At 43.1% G+C, this 20681-nt stretch overlaps 1 protein-coding gene across 1 annotated transcript in view; it reads right to left on the bottom strand.

Moving 5' to 3' along the window:
• The window catches only part of LOC116834554 (sodium- and chloride-dependent betaine transporter-like), a 23161-nt gene extending 9083 nt beyond the window's left edge, over positions 1 to 14078 (bottom strand). The window contains exon 1 of the mRNA XM_075069232.1: positions 14050 to 14078. The gene's annotated coding sequence lies outside the window, so the exon portion shown is untranslated. The remainder of the gene's footprint in view (positions 1 to 14049) is intronic.
• Positions 14079 to 20681: the final 6603 nt, after the last annotated feature.

Genomic DNA, 20681 nt, shown 5'->3' with positions numbered 1-20681 from the left:
CCGGTATCCTCCGTCCAGGCTCATTCAGTCATCGCCATGCTGGCTCCTTCTGGCCTCAAGGAATCTGGTGTAAAAAACTAGTCCGCCTTTTCAGCAGCAGAGGCTGTCATCGTCTCCCAGCTGTGTCTCTGTGGATTTGTTCACAATTGCTCATTTCAGATTTCGAGGGGCCAGAGAGTTCTTTTGATTCCTTCCAGTCGGGGCTATCAGGCCAACTGCCGTTGCTTCAGAGAGCGGTGTATCATCTGCTTTCACTTTTCTTGATGTCATGTGGCGTTGTGAGGGCTTTAGCTGTTGCTCAGTTGGGGCAACTATAGAGTTTCAACAGCATTGCATGGCAATCTCACATGGATTTCTTCTCATTCTCGTTCATCAGAGCACCTTCTGCCTGGGGCTCTCAGGGATTCTCCACATGAGGTAATCTTCATCTGAGCCTTGTTTTATTCGCTCATGCCATGTTTTTATCCCAATATATTCTTTGGCACCTCAGTGAGTTCCACTTGTCTCCTTAAACTTCATTTGCCATTTTGTCTCTGTGCTTTCAGGAATGCATCAAATTTCATCCCAATACGCACTCTGTAGCTTCTCCAACAATACTCAATTATTCCAAAGGACTGAAGGAATTGTTTCAGGCAGTTAGAAGCATGAAACTGACTCTGAAGAAGCAGCTGGTGGATTGACTCAATCAGAGCACCTGGCAGAGTTTGGCAGAGTGTAAAATGCTAGTTTTGTTCCCATAAAGTAAGAGCATTAGTCTGCTTCTCACAGAAATCTCTCTAAACAATTCCAGGTGCAATCTTCCCTCTGTGGTGTGAAGGCTAAAATCGCCTAATTAGTGTTCAACATAGTTTATAAAACACTGGAGTAACTACTGATTGTCCACTGAGTTAAATTCTCATCTTACCCCCAGTGAAAATGAGATCAGCAAAAGCATCTCAGATATAAGATTGATCTTAGAGCAGAATCAAAGACTTGAATGAAGTGTCTTCAATTTGCTGACCTCCTCCTAATCTTTAGTCTCCCATTTTCATCTTGTCAACAAATTTCTTCTTACATGCACTGATCAGCATCTCATGGTTGTTAGTTACTTTGAGAATGTGCATAATTATTACAAATGAACTATTGCTGATGTAAAACGGGAATCAGTTAACACATTAATCTCTCCTAGAAGTTTGTGAAGTACTGATTTAGATTACTCAGCGTGGGGAAAGTGAATCATGTGTGAATCACTCGCCATTTAGTATGCCCCTTCCATATCAGAAGAGGAGGGATAGTAGTGGGTTTGAGCGTTGGCCAATAACCCAACGGTTGTGAGCTCAATCCTTGAGGGGACCATTTGGGGAACTAGGGTAAAACTCTAGAATTGGGGCTGCTTTGAGTAGGGGGTTGGACTAGGATGACCTCCCGAGGGCCCTTCCAACCCTAATATTTTTATGATTGCTTTTGGAAACTTTGTGAGGCTCTTTTTCTAGTCTGATGGTCGCACCATGCAAAGTACCAAAGCTTAATGTAGCTGTAAACAACTGGTGTGTATGAGCATTATACACTGAGACTGCTCATCCTGGAGCACATGTTTTCATGGCAAATAGTCCCATGGTCGAAGTATTAGGGGAAGAGAAACATAAAAGATTGGATAGGAGGGATTAAGTTTAGTCACAACCAGAAAATGATTGGGTTTACTCGTTTTCAACTCTGCCTTTAACAAGAAGAGAATAAAAGAGGACAAAATTTTTGAAGTAAGACATCCTGCAAAGCCACTAAGAGGTAAAGAATCCTTAAGAATATATATCATCAATTGTGTGGACAAAATGTATACTATGAATAGACAGGGATTAGCTAAATAAACTTCCAGCTCACAACAGACTGTTATTTTAGAAAAGTCATGGGAATGTGTGAATCTTCTTTCTCTCTAGTGTTGGACCACAAAGAGCCCTGTTACAGCTTTGAGCAACCGACCTGCCATCTTGTAGCTCAGCTTTCAGATCGCAGAAGTTCTTGTGTTTTATCTCCACTGCAACCATGCACACCCATGGGACATTGCTGAAATATCATGAAGGCATGAGGTGAACAATTCTTGCTCACCAGTTATGCGTAATTGTTACTGGAAACTGTAATTAATATTGTGGGATCAATTTTATAGAATGATGCTGACAAACTGGATGCAGCTTTGAGCACACCAAATGTGATCAAGGTGGTTGTCTGCACTCATTAGGAAGAGAGATCAACAGATAAACTAAGGGGTAATATAATTAGCTCTTAAATATTTGTAACAGCAAGGATGGACAGAAATTGTTTAGGCATGATAGTAGAGGACATAAATTTCAGAGAGGAAGGCGAATGGGGGGGCGGGGTTGGGATGAAATGTAAGGAGGAAATCTTTTTGTGTGATATTAGGAAAAAATATTTCCTAATTATGAGAACTCCTTAGACTGCTGTGGAATCATCCCTGAGGAAGAGATGGAGCTCCATTGTGACACTTACAATAGACTAGCAGAATACTGGAAAATGTACCATAGAGCAGAATCCTGCATTGGCATGGAGGATGAGCTGGATGACTCAATAGTTCAACATGTCTAATATCAGATTCTGGCGTTTGAGACAGGAATCAAGAACTGCCAAGACAAGTGGCTGAACAGGAAATCCACATTTACTTTTCAGACCTACAATTTAACCTTTGATTATTGTCCGCAGGATTACATTTGTAAAGGAACTATGATTGTAACCCTTCTCAAGTACTTCATCAACCTGAACCCACCATCTCATCAGTTTATGTCATGCAGCATCAACGAATTGCAGGGGGCTGGTAGAGTTCTTCTATTTTTCTCATCTGGTGGCATGGATTGGAGTAGCTGTAATGGTTCGGAGTATTTTAAGGGCGGTTGAGGGCAAAGATGGATGGGCATGACTGACTGGTCTCTCAGTAATGATGCAGATCCATTCTTGTTTCCCGAAAAAGATCATTACTACTTTCTCATGTCTCTCTTCTATTCCCATATTCTAACATCAAAGTCTCCTTCAGCGTTTAAACTAGTGACTGACAGATCCGGTGACGCTCAAACGTTTGCAAATGGACAATTTTTCCATACTGACCTGCCAAAGCAGCAAGGTGCTGTGGCTATGTGAAGCTGTCAGCTGGGGTCAATTTCAAACCTTGTTAACGTGCACAGTTGTTTTAACAGCTCAAATGGCTATATAATCTTGACCAGCTCTTACAGAAACAAGATGTTTTGGACTTTAAACTGGCTTTGTCCTTTCCTCTGCTGACCAAGTCACTGTCATTTCTCCTTCCTCAACCCACATAACCACATCTCACTGATTGTGGCGAATTGCTTTGTGGTGTGGAAAGACAACGTAGTGTTCTGTCTTGGCCTGCTTATTTACTCTTGCATTGAGCTCCACATATCTCACGAGAACGTGCATACCACTCCTATCCACACACTGCACAGGCAAGACTGCTCTGGGAGATAACGCGTGCATCATGCTCGTTTATCAGTATTCAGCAGAAAGAAACTTCCGGAAAGGAAGCCAACTTTGAAAACTAAAAACAACCGAGACATTTGTCTTTCTAGTCCTCCTGAAGAAATAATTAACTGGCATCAAAATCTCCAGCCTGTACCACACCTGTACCCACCCCCGCATGCTAAGGAAACGCCAGCTGGGGAGGGTCCATTTCAAAGACAAAGTTTTGAAGGTGATTGACTATGGAAAGTACCTTAAGATCTCGTGTCATTAAGCGAATATTGTTGGTAAAAAAAATGAACGCATCAAAGGAGCGGAGGGGGTCAGCTGTCTAAACGGTCTAACATAAAATTGATGATTTTTAAAAACTCTATGGAATCATTTGAATTGAATATCTAATACAGGATGCGATTTGCATGCAGCTCCGTGGGCAGGCCGGGCTGGTTTGTTTTACCATGCCGCATCGCAGATTCAGCTGATCGGGCTCCCACTGGGCAACGATTTGACGCTCGCAGGCCAAGGGGTGGCAGGACAAGCAGCACCCAGCACCATCCCTCGGCCCACGCTGCTTCCGCATCCCAGCTTCCTGGCGGGCCGGGCCAAAGCGTCACCGCTCTAATCTAATGCATTGTAGTTTTTGTTTCGCCAAAGTATCTGGCAGGCATGGAGCCCCTCAGCTCCCTGGGCTGTGGTCACTGTTCTCCCTTGGCTGGGAATGGCAAACACGTCATCAGCACAGGGAGCTGAGGGGCTCCATGCTGCAGATGCTCGAAGTAAAACAAAACGTCCTGACCTGGCACGGGCTTACTGCTGAACGGGCCTAGGAGCCAAAGTTTTCGCACCGCCTGAAATAATGGGTCGGTTATGAAAAGGTCATACAGTTTTTGCCATTTTTAGCTACATTTTGGGGAAGTCGGCTTATAAATGAACAGATAATGAACGAGTATATAGCGGTAAGCTTCCCTGGCTCTGCAGTTTGTCTGTTGTTTCTATGTCTGGTCGGGGAGGACTACTTGCCGGCTCTGTATGTAACAGAACTTGCCACCGTCCCATTGAAGTTGAAGTGGATTTCGGATCCCTAAACAGCCTTACAAATTAGTTTAAAATTATTTTAAATATTTTATTTTGTTACAATTCCTCTTTACGCGTCATATACATTTTAATCAAATGAATTATCTGGCTAAGAGGTGGATGAAGAACTTGTAATAGACAACCAAGCAACCACCTGGACGCTTTACTTATTAATCCATTCATACTTTCTCTACCAGGCTCAAAAAGCTTTGCTCTTGAAAGATGGCCTTCCCAGCTGGTGATCTTGTAAGGATGGCAGAGAGTGTGCGCAAGACTGGCAGATTTGGATGCCGTGTCATCAGTGATAACAACCTATTTGCAAATCAAGTACCTTTACAGATAACAGTGGGGACCAGGACAAAATCTAATAGGGTCAACATCTGGCACCAAGATATATAACTGCTTTGTAAAAAACCTTATCTTCTAATCCTTCTTAACTCAACCAGACGACTGATTGGTTTTTATTATTCATGGGAATTAATGTGTTTAACTCTTGTCCTACAGTGAGAAATTGAATCTATAACATTTTCAACAGATTGAGGAAAGAGCTCTATGTCGACAGCTTGGCAGAACAGCCAAAAGCAGCAACTTTTCCCTTCAACGCAACCATTAAAGAATGGTTGTGTATTTTTTTTCTAAACACCTTAGTGAAAATTTAAAAGGAAAAAAGACTACATGTAAATATACATAATTATGTCGATGGCTGAGCTGGGAGAAACTGATTTCCCTTTGCAAATATACACAGAGGGAAAAAGAAGGATGGTAGGGAAATAAAACGGCAGTTGTAGGGCTTAAAAGAGGCAAGTCCTTGTAGTGAGGGGACTTGAGAAATCTGAAGACTCGGTCTGTACGTGGAATGGAGATGGGGCACGGGCACTGTTTAGGATAATATGGTTCTTTCAGCCTCTAGCTGTAATCACTGAACAAAGCAATAGTTCTCATTTTAAACTCTCAAGCAGGCTTTAATAACAGTTTACACAAGGACGGTCATCGCAATCTAATGTCTGTTTGCTTTTTCATCATAGGGTGCTGACTCTCTGAAGTATTCTTACGCACATATAATGCTTTTCAAAAGTGATGGACCGCGGTAGACATAACAGTGGGAAGTAGGTACATGTTGTTGAGGCACCTATTCACGTAGAGTATGACCTGATGACTTCAATAAACCCTCCTACAATAACAAATATAAGAGAAATGAGCCAGGAAGGTCGTAGCTACCAAAGAAAGACCAGGTGTGATCTTTTTCTTCCGGAGCTATCAAATATCGTCGGAAACACATTCAAGTCTCTGAACCATAATTGCTTATTCTTTGCGTCGTCTGCCTGCGCCTTCTCCATTATAGTCTTAGGTGGTCTAACATTCCGGTGACTTTCGAGTGGCCTTGCTATCCATAGAATTGTGGAAATAAAACAAAAAATGCCAGCTGTCCATCAGTTGGGAGAGAAAACAGGGAGGATGATAAATAATTCAGTTAAAACACGGAGACTATGTGGGTGAACACAGACTAATGGACACAGTAATAAGTTAGTAATTTCATCACTAGTGAGGGGTCCAATGTAATATCACGAATTCTCTCACTATACTCCTATTACATAGCCACTACGTTGATTGCTATATCTAATCATTTATCGATCTGAATGTCAGACTAGCGAAATCCTATTATTATATAGCAGATCTCGTTATGAATAACATGTATGTTAGAATGCGTGCCCTGTGGTCAATAGGATGTTCCCAATAGTCATTACTTAACTTACTAGAAATGCGATATTGCCATGTCCGAATCTGATCTCAAAAGGGCTATTGTACAAAAATTTCAGAATACTTTCTAAGTGGCATGAAACCCTATGCGGGATGAAAGGGAGAGTATTTGTATATTAGTATTGTACTCTCTAAAGGGGTAGTAGATCAATCCACCAGTGGACACGCACACCACTGTAATAAATGCCTGTGTGTATCACCGTTAACAGATATATAAGGGAACCAGGTAACAAGTCATTCACACACAACACTAACCGTTACGTTTTTCACTACCCTGATTCCTCAACCATAACACTCGACGATGGAGTAGCTATCTGAGTGATAAGCCCTAAGTGTTATTATTTTTATACGCACAGATATACACACACGTATTTGCTCTCGTTCTATTTCACAATATCACTTACTACCTGCATGATGCTAGCTCACCCCATCAACACTGGTCAAGAGTGTATGCAGCAGATGAAAGAGTGTGCCCTGCACGTGTTTGTAGTCCTATATAAACAGGACCACAGCCTCACAGTGCTCGGCTAGCAGGCAAACGAAGCCCACGCGCCCTCCTCGCCACAAGAAGCCTAACAGCACGCAGAGCCGGTGCATATTCAGGGCTCAACACAAACTACAGAAAAAACAACATAAAAAATATAAAACACATTAGCACACGCACAACGGCACGAATCGCAGTGAAGAAATAAATCTTATCTTCTCTCTCATCTTTCTATCAATTCGATTTGACGGCTAGCGGGAAGATTCTATGTCTGTCTGCTAGCAGAAACTAACAAGAAAAGCCCAGCGCAAGATGCACAACAGCACCTCCATCATCACTACCACTCATATGGCTACTAGGCAAGGCAAATGGAGTTAAAGCGAGGACCACGCGACAGTAGAGAAGAGTAATTCCCCCCACTTCGTATAAGGTAGAATGTGTGACACATCAACACATCTCACAGCATATTCAAAAGGTCACACTTGCTGCAACTGTTACCCGCCGTCGAAAAACGACCCTGACTGGAGGCTAGTGGCAAAAGGCTAAAATGGAGGTTTCATAGAAGCGAGATTATGCCCAGCTCTGTTCACACGAGACCTACGTAGAAAAATCCAGCGGCACGGATTTAAACTTAATCTCCGCTTTGAAAGCGAGTTTTGCCACGTACATCAAAGCTATGCATAGGCGAGCGGGCATCTCGGCGCCAGCGAGCCATATGAGGCCGGAGGTTAGACTGAGCCATGTGACGAGCATAACTGCCTCTCACTCGCTCGCGCAAGTCCACCCCCCCGCGCTCTAACACCATAACGCGTTGGCACGGCTAACTTAGGAGTGAGCAGAATTTGCCTTGCTGCCCGTGGGTGCGCGAAATAAAAACGTGGTGCACGACATAAAGAGTGGATCCAAAAAGTAATTAGCAACACTCGACATACGTTAATGAACAGAGTGGTCTCAAGCAACGAGTTAAAAAGAGATAATTTCTGGTCTAGTTTCTCCCAGTTGACCGAGCCACAGAGGATGACTATCACATCAATCTTGGATGAACATAACTAGCGGAAGAGAGCAACAACGGTGGCATTCTCTTCCCGTACCGGGGAGCACGCTCTCCTACCGACCAGGCGCTTACAGCAGCACACTCCTCAACAAAGACCAAAATGAACACGGGGCAGATGTGAGAAAAATCAGAAACATATTGATAGTCAGCTAAGATAATAGAAGTATGAGTGGCAACCAGGTCCAGGGGGATAAGGTCTCGTACAGAGGAGGGGGAGTGACGAAATTGAGGCAATGCCCCAGGAGAGGATGATAGACACGTGGCCTAGCAGAGGGAGACATTCTGACGATCTGGAATAGGCTTTTGCATTAGATAGTACCATCTGATCTCCCCACTACTCAGATCACATGGAGATTCTTTAGGACGTTAAAGAAATAAACAATACAGCAAGTCGTTTCGCCCATATCATGTATTCAACATTCTGACAGCTCAACGGACTAATATGACTTATACACTAGATGCTAGACTCGTCATTTAGACTAGAATCTCTATATCAACCACAGGATCCTTGCTTTTGTAAACAATGAAACCCATAGGCTTGCAAACGAGACAAACGTAGTTGAGAAAACCGACTAGGCTACATCTAACACATTTAGAGATATAAATAGATGAGAAAGGTAAACCCTACAGCTACACCGCAGAGTTCACTGCGCTCAACATTGGCGTCATATTGCACAGTGAGATCCAGAGAAGCGCAATTGGGTTGTCGACGACTGGAGGATAGGTTCTTTAACTTATATCCATGTTGTGGGTTCATCTAAAATACGACTGTAGCTCGTGGCTGGAACAATCGGCCGGAGAGAAAGAAATTTTTTTAGATAGCAAAATTACGGTCAAGATAACGAATCCACTGATGGCAATAGTCTTGCGATATTATCATGTCCAGTTCTTTGCGGATTCCCAAAACAATCAACCACCTAAGGCAAAATTCCTTCATGTCACTTCAGATATATAAAGAGGAGACACACGACTGAGGGCAATCTAGAATCAATGGCTCACACGGATGTGGTTTGGTGGAGTTGGAGATTTTTTTGTAATATGGTCTACGCCCCACAACATATAGTGAGACTGCAGTCAGGCATAAAGCGCAGTTTCGACCTGTGGTCATGAGAAACGCCATTTTCAGGTATATGTCTGTTCTTGGTTCGCGTATTCGCTTCACTCAGCTCTTATTCAACATTATTATCTGCACCTCGGGGACTGAGTGTCCCTCGATGTACCTTAAACTTGTGCAATTCGAATAAGACACATAATTGAAAATTACTTTACAAAATAATTTGAAAACTTTCTATTGCTTTGCACTTAATCTGTTCGCCCAGGCATCTTGTGAAACGAAAACTAGAAGCTCTTAAATGAACATCTCCACATGCAAAATCATAAAGAAAGTAATTAAACATTTGAAGCCTGTTCTTTGACCTCTCTCTTGAGTCGAAGGACAGTGAGACAATACGCCACACGGCGGTATCGGTGCCGGTGAACAGGCATCCATCACACAGCGACCTGGAGGCTCATTATTACTAGAAGGGACTTCGAGAATGTCTGTCAGACACTGGTAAGGATCCTCTTCCACGCCAGAAATAAACCGAGAACCAGAGGATAACTTCTTCACAGATAGATTGTGTGTCTAGGGTGACTGGAGGATCCGCCTGGTACAGATCCTTCAGGAGAACTGGAGTATATAACGGCAGATATGATAGCGAAACAGAGAGACCCCTAAGGCGGTAAGAGAAACATGCCATGTCATTAAAACTGGCGACAATCAGTTTCAGAGAGTGAACGTGCACTTCTCGAAAAGACTCTTCAGAGCGAAAGCCCACCACAACACAGAATAGTAAGATGAGCTCACAAGTTCTCTGCTAGTAACTCCATTCCGTAGTTGGCCTAATACGTTTTTGTGACAGTTAAAGAACAAGAAAGTGTTTGTGAGAGAGTCAAAGACATGGTTGAATTGGAGGCACTGGAGGGCCTGGGAGACGAGGCGATAAAGGGATATCCCAGAAGGGCAGGTAACTTGGATTTCCGTCCACACTACATAATCATCGAATTATGGTAGTGTGGACGGAAATCAAAGTTACTGGCCTCTGGGAGCATCCACAGAGCACCACTGGACCGCTCTGGACAGCAGCAAACTCCGATTCACTGGCCAGGTAAACAGGAAAAGACCGCGGACTTTTGAATTCAATTTCCTGTTTGGCCAGCGTGGAGCTCTGATCAGCACAGGTGACCACGCAGGGCTCATCAGCACAGGTAACAATGCAGTCTCCTGAGAATAGAAAAAGAGCACCAGCCTGGACCACACAAGAGGTACTGGATCTCATCGCTATCTGGGGAGAGGATACAGTGCTCACAGAACTCCGTTTGTCAAAACGAAATGAGAAAATATTTGAAAGAATTTCAAAGTCTATGATTGCAAAAGGACACAGGAGAGACTAGTACAGTGCAGAATAAAAGTGAAAGAGCTGAGGCAGGCATACCAGAAAACCAGAGAGGCAAACGGAAGGTCTGGAGCAGGTCCGAAAACATGCCGCTTCTATGCTGAGCTTCATGCAATTTTGGGGGGCTGTGCAACCAGTACCCCACCCCTTGCCATTGATTCAGATGCCGTGTTGCGATATCAACCGTGGCTGAGGATTCTGCTGAGGTGAAGATGAGGAAGACGAAGAGGAAGAGATTGCTGATACCACACAGCTCTCAATACCCACAGCAGCCAGGAGCTTTTTGTGACCCTGAATTAACCTCCCAGCCCACCCAAGCCACTATCCCAGACAATGAAGCCATGGAAGGGACCTCTGGTGAGTGTACATTTCTAAATTTAAAACAGGGTTTAAAACAAGCGTTTTTTAATGATTAATTTGCAGCAGGGGTTGTCAAGCAGGGTTGTCATTCATTCGCAGCTAGTAAAGTTACAGGAAAAGTTCGTTAACATGTCTGGGATGGAGTGAAAATCCTCCCAAGAAATCTCCATGAATCGATATTGGAGGTACTCAAAAGCCTTTTCAGTAGATTTCGGGGCAAGCGGCCTTATCTGATCCCCATTGTACGAGACTTTCCCCGCCAGGCATGCATCAAGTAATTAGGAATCATTGCTTCACAAAGCACAGCTGCGTAAGCGCCTGGACACTGCTCGCAGTCGAGAAACATACGTTCTGCATCTTCCGCTGTTATTCTCACCAGAGTGATATCATTCATTGTAACCTGGTGGAAACTGAGGAATTTTTTTTTATTAGGGGGGCAAACATGGCGATTTCCTACGTGCTGCCACTTTACTCATGCCAAGCAGGAATCTTCCCAGCTAGCAGCCACGCGTTGGGGGGGGGGGGAGGGAAGGGAAGATTTTCCTACTGTGCTGCGCTTTACTCATGCCTTGCCCGTAGCTTGACTGTGGGGAGGGAGAAGTGTTGCGCTGGACTTTTCTGTATGTTTGCTGAGCAGGGAATCTTCCCAGCTAGCAGCCACACATTGGAGGGGTGGGGGAGATTTTCCTACTGTGCTGCCGCTTTACTCATGCCTTGCCCATAGCTTGACTGTGGAGGGGAGGAAGTGTGCGCTGGGCTTTTCTGTTAGTTTGCCGAGCAGGGAATCTTCCCAGCTAGCAGCCATGCATTGGGGGGAAGGAAGATTTTCCTACTGTGCTGCCGCTTTACTCATGCCTTGCCCGTAGCTTGACTGTGGGGAGGGGAGGAAGTGTTGCGCTGGGCTTTTCTGTCAGTTTGCCAAGCAGGAATCTTCCAGCTAGCAGCACGCGTGGGGGGTGGGGGGAAGGAAGGAGAAGATGAATAACAATTAGCTTACCTGATAGCAGCCATGCAGTGTGGGAGGAGGGGAAAGAGCGGGTTTTGGGTTACTGGTTCCTCTTAACAGAACAAGGCATAATAGGTCACTTGGATATAAACCCTGGAGAAGTCAAACTAAAGCCTTACCATGGCCGCATGGAAGCTGAATTATGATGCCAGGACCGGGACCTGCGTCTGCAGTGTGCTCTGGGACACCAGGGACACAGGCAATCGCGTTACTGATCTCAGCAGGGTCCATGGTCTCAGCAGGGTCCATGCTTGCTGTGCTATGGCGTTTGCTCTCTTCACCCAGGAAAAAAGGCGCGAAATGGTTGGCTGCTGCTTTCACAAAGGGAGGGGTGAGGCTGTACCCAGCACCACCCGGGACAATGTTTTTTGCCCCATCAGGCACTGGGCTCTCAACCAGGAAGTGGGAACTATGGGATAGCTGTGGAACAGCTACCCACAGTGCACCGCTCCTGAAATCGACACTAGCCTTGGACCATGGATGCACAAATTCGAATTAAGGATCCTAGTGTGGACGCACTAAATTGATTTTATAAAATCGGTTTTATAAAATCGGTTTAAACAAATTCGAATGAATCAGGTAGTGTAGACGTGGCCTTTGTTTCCTCCAACCACCCCATGCTCTATGGCTCTCTCCAGGAACCCTTATGGTTATGACCCTCATTCATCCCTACAGGTTCCCTTCAGCACCCAGGCTCCCTAAGGCTAGGTCTACACGATGAGCGGGGGATGGGGGGATGATTCCCACTTCACCCAGCCGTACTCGCCAGCACCCTCACCCAAGTTAGCACACTGACAATAGCAGTGTAGTCGTGGTAGCATAGGTAGGGGTGGCTTGTGCTAGCAGCCCCCACTATGTGCCCATGGAGTTCAGGAGGGTTTGTACTCAGGGCATCCAGCACAGTGCTGTTTCTGCCCATGCTACCATGGCTACACTGCTATGTCTACTCTTTTAAGCATGCTAGCTCAGATGAGAGCTGGCATCAGTATATCTACAAGAGCTGGGACCACACACCCCTGTTCATAGTGTAGACATAGTGTAACAGGGACCATGTGAGCCTGCAGCCTCTCACTACCCCAATATCTATGACAACTCTATGTCCTCCCGGCCAAACCGCCCCCCAGAACTCTAGGGGCTCCCTTGTAGCCAGCAATGTTGTACTGAAATCACAATGTTTTTTGTAGCTATTGGTGGATGGACCCAGGGCACAGGCGCCTGACACAGCTCTTCCTCTGACTCATCCTGTGTCATTCTACAAGTCACTTCACCAATGGGGAAGCTGAGACACAGCAAAGAAAAACCCACAGCTGGCCCATGACAGCTGAGTCAGGCTCGTGCCGGGTGAGCTGTGGGGCTGTTTCACTGCAATGTAGATTCCATTAGCTCGGGCTGGAGTCCAGAATCAAGGACCCTCCCACCTGGAAGGGTTCTAGAACCCAGGCTCCAGCCCAAGCCTGGACGTCTACAGAGCAATGAAACAGCCCCGCAAGCCCGAGTCTCCTGGCACAGGCCAGCCATGAGTGTCTAGTTACTGTGTAGACATACCCAGACAGGCTAAGTGGGATAATGGATACTGATCACCTTTGCAAAGCACTTTGAAAGCGATGGATGAAAACGTGCTATTGTGATTGAGCCCCTAATTCCCACTTGCTTCCTGTCACTTCCCTAGATTGAGTGGGGGCACGGTTGTGAGTGCAAGTCCTTAGAATTACAACTCCTATATTGTTCATGCCCCCGAGGGCCTTCTGCAGCATTTCTCCTGTCAGCACTCCTCTTGGGTGCTACGTCTGTTTGCCTTCTGGGTGTTTTTAAGGGGTGCATAGGTGCCCAGCAGCAAAGAATCACAGAAAAAGTTGCTTTCCTCTAACACTGAAAAAGGAACTCAATTAGAATAAGGGGAAAAGCTACTTTGTCTCTTCCTGCTTCACTGCAGAGCATCTTTGCAGAATCTCTTCCAGTCCCCTCCCACCTGGTCTCCTGCTCTAGATAGATCATCACACTTGGTGTGCATACATGCGTGCCCGCTAGATGTCTGCAGGGTGGCCCTGCCAACATGTATTCAGGCCCTGTGTATCCACAACCTGCAGATGCTGAGTGCATCTGCCATGTCAGAAAGAAGTGTCTGTGTGTGTACATGCATGTGTTCTCAGTAAGGGCCAAAGTCTAACCTCTGGGGCTGTGTGGTGCATGGGGTGAGACAGCGTGTGTCTTGGGAGTGCCCATGTGCCCCATGGATTTCTGTCAGTCAGTGTGCCCCGTCAGTATGCAAGTTGCTTGTGCAGGGAGTGTGCTCATGTGCCCCATGATGTGCGATGTGCCATAGTCCTGGGCTCCGAGATGTGGCCTTTCAGAGATGCCATATGGAGAATTCACACTGCAGTGACCACTTGAGGAGAGAAGAGTCTGAAACCGGGGTACGTACTCCCAGAACTCAGGAACAGGGGAGGTGGCATTAGCAGGCGCTGTCCATGTTCCCTAAACACGGATGTATTATAGTTGCTGGGGACGTAGGGCCAGCAGACCCTTCACATCTAGACAGCATCAGTCCAAGTTCATGAAGTAGGAAACATAGATCCTGTACGTATTCCGCTAAAGGCAGCTGCTCCTTTCACAGGCATATAAAAGACCTTCAGTCAAAGTTCTTCGGAGACAACAGTATTATCCAGTACTTGATTAGATGAATCCTTCAGGAGATCCCATACCCTGTTTTCTGATTCTGATCGTCCTAGTGGCTGATCAATTTAATGAATAATCATTTCTAAGAGTGCCACCTTACATTTATAAAGCTTCTTTCCATTCTGAAGTTCTCAAAGCGCTAGCCAGGATATAAGGGTTAACATCTATTTTTGCAAAAAATGACATGGAAGCTTTCATGACTGTACAAGTGATCAGCCAACCCCCCAATACAGTTCTGAGCCATTGGTTCTCAACGGGAAGGGTGCTTTGTACTAGAACACGAAAACCACTTTCTGTAGCATCTTGAATTTTCTGTGGTAGTCTCCCAGCCAAGTTTTGCCCAGATCTAGCTGTGGCCAGCTTGAGAGATCTAACAAGATCACAACCTGATATGTTACAGCTACATTAGAAATAATCTCGAGGCAAATAATTTAGTAATTTTTAATGCAACAGAATGTATGCAAGTAGCCTTTTCAGTTACACTGGTCAGGATAGAGACTGCAAGGATTATCAGTCCTGATACTCCTGCTTCACCTGGCAGAAGAGACCCAAATGCAAGGTAACTGTAACCTGGCGTTTACTGAATGGGAAGTCAAAGGGGGAGTGGTATATAGGACTGTAAACATTGTCTCAGGCCTGGTCTACACTACGCTATTAAATCGATTTTAACAGCATTAAATCGATTTAACGCTGCACCCGTCCACACTACACTGCACTTTATATCGATTTAAAGGGCTCTTTAGATCGATTTCTGTACTCCTACAAAACGAGAGGAGTAATGCTAAAATCGATATTACTATATCGGAATAGTGTTAGTGTGGATGGAAATTGACATTATTGGCCTCATTATTTTACAGGAGCTACCCACAGTGCACCGCTCCAGAAATCGATGTTAGCCTCAGACCATGGACCTAATTAATGTGCCTAGTGTGGACGCGCACAATCGACTTTATAATATCTGTTTTATAAAATCAGTTTAAGCTAATTCGAATTTTATCCTGTAGTGTAGATGTAGCCTCAGGGGAGGAATGAAAGTAACTACAGACACTTACCGGTACGGGGCAGGGGCCTCGGGCAGAAAGGAGTGGGACTGGGGGGGCAGTGCTTTAATGTGGGCTGCGTACAGGCCGGTGTGGGTTTTTACCAGTACCGGCGTGTACCAGCTCATTTTCACCCTGTCTTAGGGCCTCATCCTGTAAAGTGCTCGGCAAAGTAATTAATTGTCTTATTGAGTGAAATTCTAATTGTACTAACTAAACTTTGATAACTGTTATGTCATTAAATATAAATTGGGTTCAAACTAAATTGTATTTGCATTATATTATGCTTGCTATTAATAAGTCTATTAATCTTAATACTTGGCAAACTCCTTTTGAAGTATAATGTCACAATCTATAGATTCTAATCAGAAGCGAACTCTTTCCATAAACAAAAACATGGCAAGGCAACAGTGGCAAAGCATTTATTAAAGAATATAGTCCAGATTCTTTCCTGTGGCCAGAGAGCACACAATACAATTTGTAGAGGGGGTAAATCTGGCTTTAAGACACCTTCCATTCTGGACTGGTTGTGTACTATGTTGGAAGTTAGAGCAGTCTCTGGGATGCTCTAGTTTGTGGAAGCTGCTAACACCCAACTTGTCCCAGCTATACCTCTTATGTCAATAGCACAGGGAAGAATCTGACCTAGGAAGCTCTATTCATGTCAGAAGTAATTTTTCTAGAAGGTGGAAGACATTCGTTGGCCATTTTCCATCGGAAAACATTGAAAAATAAAAAAAAAATAGGAACCAAAGTGACCTGGAAGTAATAGGTGTGATTGTCTTTAAGAGAAGGAACTCATTTTTCAGTTCAATAAGAACAATCAAATCATAGATGTAGAAGAAAATAAATCAAATAAATCATGAGTGGGTTGTTATCTAATGGGCTTCCCTTATGTGTGAGCAAAGAGACATAATGACTACAGGTCTAACTCTAACATAGATCTCTCCTATTGAATAACTCAGGAAATTCCCGCCCCCTGAAGCAGTTTCAATCCACCTCAAGTCCCATTACCAAACATTGGTCAGAGAACTTTGTTGTGTTTTGGGTGGTGCCAAAAATAAGTAATATTTTGGGCTGGGAGTTGAACATTAGCTGTAAGGCCTCTGTTTATTCAATGGATTTCACCTCTGAATGAATTGAGAACAGGTATTTTTTAAACAATTAAATCAGTTTAAACAAAATTATGAATAATCCTTGGTCTGTGCTCATTTGTGAACAATTTGATGCTCATATTTGATATCTGAAATTTGAAGTTTGAGTTATTTTGATGGGAAATACATGAATGCTTGCATATACAAATTCAAAATTCGTTATCTTAATAGCTGCTATTCTTTAATATTCTGTTAAAATTCACTTTTCCCATGAACATTCCAGACTAATCTTGTCCACTAGCAAGTTTGCAGAAAGCAAATACAATAGGACGTGAACATGGATGACCCAATTTTTTAAAATATTGAAGTGAATATTCATGATAACAATTTTGAAATAGTCACCCAGCTATAGTTACATCAAGACAAGGACAAGAGTAGTAAACAATGGGGACTGTCAAGAAGTACACGGGAAGAGAAACATTTGTGCAGATCTGTTTGAGAACTTGGAATATGCTGCTTTGCTATTAAAAATCAATTTTGCTCAAAGCCTATTTCAAGAATTTACATTTGAAATTTAAAGCAGACAGATAATTTGATTAATCATGTGTCTGCTGTCCANTTCGGTCCCTAGTCTGTAGCAGTGCATGGGATTCTCCTGCCCTAAGTGCAGAACTCTGCACTTATCCTTGTTAATAACAGCAACAAAGTGTTTTCTTCTGCCAGAAGATCAGCTGTGATCAGAGAGAGCTTGGGAATAGCTGGGAGGAGAGGGAATGCGTGGGAGCTGGGGAGGAAGGGTCCCAGGGACTGTTGGGTGGGGGATCTGACAGACTGGGTTTCCTGGCAGAGGGAGCCCCCAAAGGTTCTGATAATTCTGCTGTGTTTTAGATAAGCATCTCACCTGTTGGCTGCCTCTACAAATGGCAAACCTAGAGGTTCATCCATTATTAAAACGGGGAGCCTACTGAAAGCTGGATTGGTCCTCTCCATCTGGCAGAGCTACTCTGAGCATCCACCTGTGGAGTGAGATTTGTCTCCCACAGCCCAGCTTACCTCACTGTGTGATTGCTTCACTGGAGGTATGAGGGGTGGACGTGCTCTCTATGTATGGGCGTGTACATATGAACGGATGAAAGTGCCTGCTCTGGTGCTCATATTCCTGGGCCAGCATCTCACACAGCCAGGGCTTTATGGACTTACCACCTCCATTTTTGTAACAGAGATAAGGGAATCTCCAGACATTGCCCAGGCCGATGATCTCTCCAGCCATGGATAGCATAAAGTCCATTTTATTACTCTACTGGTCTCTTGGCTCCTTTTCTGGTTTCTCCTTTTTGAGCAGCACCATGCTGCCATTGGGATCAGCCTCCACAGGTGCTTTACTCTCCGTGGCCCAACGCAGCAGGGAAAACAGAGCACAGACTGTAAAAAGCTGTTACAGGACACACAGGAATAGTATATGCCTCAATAGTATTCATCACCATGCATTTTAACAGGTTTCCATGCCCCATTTGGGACTTTTGTCCTGCCTTCCCACCCCATTTCTGTTGGCGCCGAAGTTTGGCAGTTGGCCATTTTCAAATTTGTGTGTGTGTGTGTTTGAATAGGGGAAGTGTTGTGTGTGTTTGTGTTGCAAACATTGAGAGAAAAAGGTTGAAAGACTAGAGTGAGAGACCTTAAAGATAAAAAACAAAGTTTGAAAGAAGAGAGGTAAGTTATTCAAGAAAAGAGAGATGATGGTAAAGGCCTAGTTTGGTATGCTATTAAAGAATAGAAAATTTTGAGATAAATATAAAAGGTGTATTAACTATCAGGGTGGATTAAGTAAAAAGTTAAATAACATTGAAAACTAGGTTTAAAAAGGAAATTTACTACGGCAAAGCCTGTTTAGTAAGCACCTGGTAAAAACTATAAAGAGTGGCTAAGAAAAACACAATTAAACTATTTACTATCAGAGTAGGTTAAGAAAAGAGCCTTTAAAACATTAAATAATATTGAAAACAAAAAAATAGGTTTTAAAAGGGAATTTACTAAGGCAAAGCCTGTTTAGTAAGCACCTGGTCAAAAAAGTGAATAAAAAAAACATTCAATACCAATTTAGGTTAAAAAAAAACATTTAAAAACATTAAAAACTAGGTTTAAAAAGAAAATGTACTAGGGCAAAGCCTGTTTAGTAAGCACATGGTAAAAACCATCAAGGTGGCTAAGAAAAACACACACAGCTAAAAAAAGGATATTTACAAAGACAGAGCCTGTTTAGTAAGCACATGGTAAAAAGAAGTGACTAAAAAAGCATTCAATACCAGTGCAGGTATTAAAAAAAAAAAAAATTCAGAGAGAGAAAGAACAGGGCAAGAAAAGGGAGAAGAAAGCCCCCTTTGCAAAGGGCAAAGATTGAGAGCACATGGTTGAATCAGGGAGAGACAGAATCTTTACCTTTCCTGTCTTTCTGTAGAATGAGGCAACTACTCAGTTCAGAAACTTTCAGGCTTGTTGTCAGCGCCTTTGGACTGGACCAATCAGAGTTTGTTCTACAGCAGCGTCATATAATTCATTTTCCTGAACCAATCCTATAGTCCCAAGATTTTAAACAACAGCCAACTCCCTTCTCTCCCCCTCCCCTCTCCTCCCTTGTGTCTTATCTAAAGAAACAGACCCCCAGCATTTTTTTCACCATGTAGCCCTTTTATTATAAAAGTTAAAACCTTAAGCTTTTAGTAACAGACAATTTAAAAAAGTTTTCCCGCAGATTTTAAACTAACGGGGTTATTTTAATTTAGTAAAAACAATGTGAAGCTGCAGCAAAGCTCCTGTTAGCAAAACAGCATCTGTGGGTCAGTGGATCATAGAGAAGGAGTTTGCTTATTTCACCTGCTTTTTAACAAACACAGGTAAACGTTACATTAAGTTTTGCAAAGGTATAATTACTTGAAAAGACAAACCTATCTGAAGACACATCCCTTTTGCATGTGTTTCAATAAAAAATCATGCAGAAGCACCTCAGGTTTAAAGCCACAGGTTTTTAGTGACAGTTTATATTTTCCTTATTTTGTAAAACATTGGATCAGAGGGAAGAAGTTTGTTGTCCATTTCCCCCTCTTTTTTTTTCTTTTGTTTTTAACAAATAGAGGTGAAAGTTTTGGAAAGAAATAAACACTTGAAAAGACAAGCCTATCTGAAGACACATTCCTTTGGTATAGGTGTTTTAATAACATGTGAGTTTGCAGAAACAGTCCAGGGTTAAAAACAGAAAGCCTGTTTATAAAAGTAATGTATAGTCATAATGTTTTTCTCTAGGTTTTAGACTAATGTGGTTATTTTTCAGTAAGCCCAATATGAAACAACAGGCTTTTTCAGCAAAGCCATTTTTAGCAAAATCAGCATCTGTGATTTAGAGATAAGAAGGCCAGAACATAACAAGAAAGCCTTAGCCCTGCTTTTAAAACAAAATTATACCAAAAACTTGTACTAAAAAGAATAGTAACTTTAACTGTAAATAAGCTTACTATAAAAAATAAAAACTTTTTACAATAAAAGTTTTAAAAAGCTAAAGTATGTAGCTAGAGGCACGTTGTGTTTTTTTCAGGAAAAGGCCCCCTGCTCTGTTCTTATCTAAACAGCCAGGACCCTGTAACAAAAGCTGACCAACACATACTATAAACAATTTTAAAATGTGTTTTTTAAAGTAATGTCTAACCCCCCCTCTTTTTAACTTATTAAATAAACACATGAAAAAACAATCCTACCTGAAGACACTTCCTTTTGCATATGTTTTAATAAAATAGACAAGCAGAAGCACCCCAGACCTAAACCGACAAAACCTTTACTAAGAAAAAGTTTTTCCTCAAGGTTTTAGTGAGAACCATTAGAAACAGCTTTTTGAAGGTAGTGGATTAGAAAAGAAGAAGACCCCTTTGAAAAACAGGCTAGCTGAAGACACATTTCTTTATATTACACCCTTGGCATAAGTGTTTTAATAAAATGTAAGTCTGCAGAAACAGTTCAGGGTTAAAAACCTGTTTATAAAAGTAATAATGTTTTTTCCTAGGTTTTAGGCTAAGGTGGTTATTTTTTAGTAAGCTCAATGTGAAAACAGCAGGCTTTTGCAGCTGTCAGCAAAAACAGCCTCTGTGACCAGAGAGAAGGCAGCCCTAGGCCTGTTTTTAAAACAAAATTATGCCAAATACTTGTATTAGAAAGAATAGTAACTTTAACTGTAAATAAGCTTACTATATAAAATAAAA

The sequence above is a fragment of the Chelonoidis abingdonii genome, chromosome 1, assembly GCF_003597395.2.
Source record: "Chelonoidis abingdonii isolate Lonesome George chromosome 1, CheloAbing_2.0, whole genome shotgun sequence".
Lineage (NCBI taxonomy): Eukaryota > Metazoa > Chordata > Testudines > Testudinidae > Chelonoidis > Chelonoidis abingdonii.
Note: the sequence above shows the minus strand (reverse complement) of the source record. Positions and strands in the feature narration are given on the sequence as shown.